Below are 5,179 nucleotides of genomic sequence, written 5' to 3' on the forward strand. Positions count from 1 at the left end.
GATTCCAGCTTTCTCGTTTGCGCTCCCTGACTTTTTGCTTGCAGTTTTGGCACAAACTTCATGTGTGGGTGGGCTGTCCAGGAACGCATTCCCATTGGCTAACTTGTGTTTGACTGACAGCTACGCTCAGCCATTCCCTACTCGGATTCTGGCGGACTGTTTGACGAGTGACCGATCCATTGACGGTAAACAAGGATCGAGTGGACTTCAGTGGCGACTATGATATTGAATTAATTCAACAAAGTAAGTGCGGGACAAATGTGTTGCATGTGTTGCAGTAGTACACATTATGCAGGCGTGTTTAACGTTAGCAAGACAGCTATTATATTGGGTAGTGGAGCTAAGGCTAACATTTGACTTGCCACAAAACACCTGCATAATGTGTACTACTGCAACACATACAACACAATTGTCCCGCGCTTACACTTTGTTGAATTAATTCAATATCATAGTCGCCACTGAAGTCCACTCGATCCTTGTTTACCGTCAATGGATCGGTCACTTATCAAACAGTCCGCCAGAATCCGAGTAGGAAATGGCCGCAACAGCTTCCGGGGGAATGGCTGAGCGTAGCTGTCAGTCAAACACAAGTTAGCCAACGGGAATGCGTTCCTGGACAGCCCACCCACACGAAGTTTGTGCCAAAACTGCAAGCAAAAAGTCAGGGAGCGCAAACGAGAAAGCTGGAATTGCAAGCAAAATAAATTACGTCAAACAAAACTGAGAAAGACGCGGAACAAAAATAAAAGGTTTCAGAAGAGTAATAGACTGATATTTTGCACGATTACACAAATAATTTGTTTGCCAGTCTAAAAAAATTGACCTTTTTTTTGTATTTTGATTTGTCGTTTTTGTTTGATATTTCAAAAGTATTGTATGAACATTTTGGCACAAAATTGATTCCATAGGCGGGGTACACCCTGGACAAGTCGCCAGGTCATCACAGGGCTGACACATAGACACAGACAACCATTCACACTCATATTCACACCTAAGGTCAATTTAGAGTCGCCAGTTAACCCAGTCAGGCCCGGCGCCAGGAACAGTTTAGGGGGCAATTAGAAATCGCAAGGGGGCAAATATTTTTCAAATAGTGTGTAGTAGTGATGGCGGTCTGACAACGTGTTTCAAACAATTAACTGGGCCAACCACAAAACCATGGCCCCTACAACACACACAAACCTACAGGCAAGTCCTTTAAATTTAAAATACATACAAATAGCTCCACGGCATGAAAACAAAACGTCAATGCAAGTCTAAGGTACTTGGCTCGGCTGCCAAAATCATAATTTAAAAAAGTCAGCAGACCCCGTGGCTGCACCAGTAATAGCCTTCCTGACTCGCACCGAGTCAGTGCCAGTTTTAGTAGTGATTTATGTGAAATGTATTTTTGTGCAATGCGCAACCACTTAATATTTCATTTTTGAAAATGCAAATTATTAATACGTCTATAATACATTATATTTTCATAAGAAAACAATTAAGTGATCTGAGTCTCCATTGAGGGGGCGGGGCTGTAGCCACGAGGAGGCGGGGCTGTAGCCACGAGGGGGCAACGCCCCCTTTCGCCCCCCCATGGCGCCGGGTCCGAACCCAGTGCTTCTCAATTATTTTCTGTTACGCCCCCCAGGAAGAAGAAAACATTTCGCGCCCCTCCACTCTCCACCGCGACTATAAATAGTATAATTTGTCTATAAAATTGTTAAGACTTATAACAATGGTGTTAGGTGTACTTATATAAGTATAAGTACACCTCTGCATAATATTGTATCCGTATTAACATTAAAGAAAACAAAAAAAGAAATATAGATCAACTTACAGCAAAGAATAACTTTATTAACATTGTTTTTTAGTCTGTAACAGAAAAGTTTTAGTGTCCATCAAAGTGCTTGCAATTTGCAAAATTAAAAAAAAACTTATTTAAACTATAAACATTTTTTAACCGACTAATTCGATCCTTTTCAAATAGTGGGGCGCGCCCCATTTGATACTGAAAAATAAAATTAAATAAAATCAATAAATAATAAATTCAAATTGATCAGCAACATTAACTTAGGAGCACAATATATAAAACTAAATAAAATCAATGTGTGTTCACTGCACTTCATATCTCCTGCTCTGTGTACGCAAAAAAAAACCCTACCCCATAGCGCTAATACTCCCCGCGCACACCCTGACAATGAGAGCGCCACTGCCACCTACTGTAGTGGATGTGCAATTACACTTTATTCTAGTACGGCAAAAGCATGTTCCCCGGGGTCACACACGCCCCCCCCCAGCATCGTACCGCGCCCCACTATTTGAGAAGGACTGAGTTAACCTAACCTGCATGTCTTTGGACTGTGGGGGAAACCGGAGCACCCCGAGGAAACCCACGCGTTCAACATGCAAACTCCGTACAGAAAGGCCCTTGTCGGCCACGGGGCTCAAACCTGGACCTTCTTGCTGTGAGGTGACAGCGCTAACCACTACACCACCATGCCGCTGACTGCAAAGTCATCTGAAATTATTACCTCGCCCGGGACAGAGTCCACCAGAGGGCGAGGTATTGTTTTCGGTCGGGTTTCATTGTTTTTTTGTTAACGATACTACAGGAGGGTGGTGTAGTGGTTAGTACTGTCGCCTCACAGCAAGAAGGTCCTGGGTTCAAGCCCAGTGGCCGACGAGGGCCTTTCTGTGTAGAGTCTGCATTTTCTCCCTGTGTCTGCGTGGGTTTCCTCCAGGCGCAGGTTAGGTTAACTGGTGGATCTAAATTGACCGTAGGTGTGAATGGTTGTTTGTGTCTATGTGTTAGCCCTGCGATGACCTGGTGACTTGTCCAGGGTGTACCCCGCCTTTCGCCCGTAGTCAGCTGGGATAGGCTGGACCAATCTTCATGAAACTTTCAGGATAGATGAGCATTGGTCTCAAATAGAACCTCCAACATTTGGAGGGTCATCCGGTCAAGGTCACCAAAAAGGTCAAAATCATTTTTGTTGTGTCTACTGCCTCATATAGAGACGCCAGCCGCTATGTCATCATATTGTAAGAATGTAAGAGTGTAACAGTTGCACACTGTACATGTGCATACACATGCTCCAATTAAAATGGCCTGTGAGTGTATACAATTCGGTTCACCATTCGACATAAATGGACTAGACTAAAGAAATCGCTTTCAGACATGCTTATGCTTATTACAGAGGGAAAGTGCATTCCACTGAGCTCTAGCACCGGGCCATTTCTGGGAAATAAGAGTTTCAGTCATGGCGACAGTGTATGTATGTCAGCCTCGGTTCGGAGGTTTCAGTTTCGAAAACTGTAAGAGGTAAGAGTAGAATAATGTAAAGTACAGACACTTGGTATATTTTACTTCTGTGATTCTTAAATTGTTCATTTTTGGATTTTGCTTAATTTTTGTGGCTACTGCCTCAGAGTAAATTATGCTATATTTACTGTATGGACATGGTATCAGAAAACAATTTTAGTTATAAGCAGTAGCCACATGTACCCATAGGATACCTTTTTTTTTTTTTCAATATCTTCCTTCAGATTCATCATACAGTAAGTGCTACCGGGCGAGGTTTGTTTTGCCTGGCAATACTTTTTTTTTTTTGTGCATGGTACTTTCCTATGTCTCGCAAGAACAATATGATGCAGATGAAATGTGATCCTTTTTGATGTGCTGAGGGTCGCTTTTCTCCGTTTCGAGACCAGTTTCCTACCTTTTTTTTTTTGAATACGAGGAGCTTTAACTAATGAGCTTAACTATGGAATTGCATCACACCAAGATGGCGATGTGCGGAAAACGTGCCGATATAAAAATTAAGATTATAACAGCAGATCACATGACACCGAAAAGCTGAAACATGCAGGCATCAGATCCATATAATTTACTTACAAATGTATTTATTTATTCTGCACACTGCTCTGTCTCTCCCTGTGTTCTGATGGTTTAAATGCAGAGGAGGAATTTCGCTGTGCTTAAGTGTACATGTGACAAAAATAAAGGCTTCTTCTTCTTAATTTACCCACAAACGTATTTATTCCACTTGAAAAGCATACAGCAAACCAGCTACTGGAACTATTTAGTATTTGGGACTTCTAAATACACCAGAGATGCTAAAGGTACTCAAAAGTACAGATGCCTACCAGTATTTTGAGGCAGGTTTCATGCCAGAATGTTATGGGAAATTCTTGATAAAGAAAAATACATCATTATGACAAAGGGAAGCTCAAATGTGACTTCTAATAGTAATAAAAAAAAAGCCAGGGCTTAAATCTAGCATATTTTATGGTGTTTAGCCACATTTGCATTATCAGTACATAAACATGCTGCTAGTCTAGCCAAGCATTAGGTCTAATAAAATATATCGTGTCCAAAGCCCACATCCAGATATACATTTTAACATTGCACAGAGCTTTCACTCTAACCCGATATAAAATATTCTCCACACACATGGAAATGTTTTGTTGCCATCCACTCTTCCCTTTTAACTGCAGCTCGCTATTTTTCTAGTCTTTAAGTTCACCAGGAAGTGGTGAAAATTTAAACCAGGCTCATCTCCTCATCTCCACGTCTGTTATTACAGCCAGAAGCACTACAAGTCTCTGACATTGTTCTTTTATATGTAACTTCTACAAGTTTATCTGTAGATGCACTGAATTGGGCTTACAATCACTTGCGTACACTTGTGCCGGTCATTGTTAAACACAAACCTTCCTTGGCTGGATAAACAAATCCACAGTTACAATGACATCATGTTAAAGGCCCTTATAACTCCATACTCGCTAGCGCTAGCGAGAATGATTTAGTTATCTGTCCAGAAAAATGATGTCATCTAACCTTGCTCTGTCTTGCATTTGCACTCACTTGGTAGGGTTTCCTTTTCTTTCCCACTGGCTTTTAGCTCACTGGATAGCAGAGTCCATCATGTTTGCTCACGCCAACTTGTTTTGGTTAAAAGTAGGTCAAACATGACCCACCGTGGTCACGTGGCATTGCTGCTCACTTGCTTTGGCAATTTTCGGAATCATAAAATGTCAGACGCATTTTATCTCAGTAAAACAGTGACACAAGGTACACGGTGTGTGCAGCATTGCAATATCTCAAAATTCCAACAGCTATAGCCATAGAACAGGGGTTCTTAACCCTTTTGGAGTCCCGGACCCCTTTGGGAATCTGGTGAAAGTTATGGCCCCC

This window comes from Neoarius graeffei, chromosome 10 (genome assembly GCF_027579695.1).
Source record: "Neoarius graeffei isolate fNeoGra1 chromosome 10, fNeoGra1.pri, whole genome shotgun sequence".
NCBI classification, from domain to species: domain Eukaryota; kingdom Metazoa; phylum Chordata; class Actinopteri; order Siluriformes; family Ariidae; genus Neoarius; species Neoarius graeffei.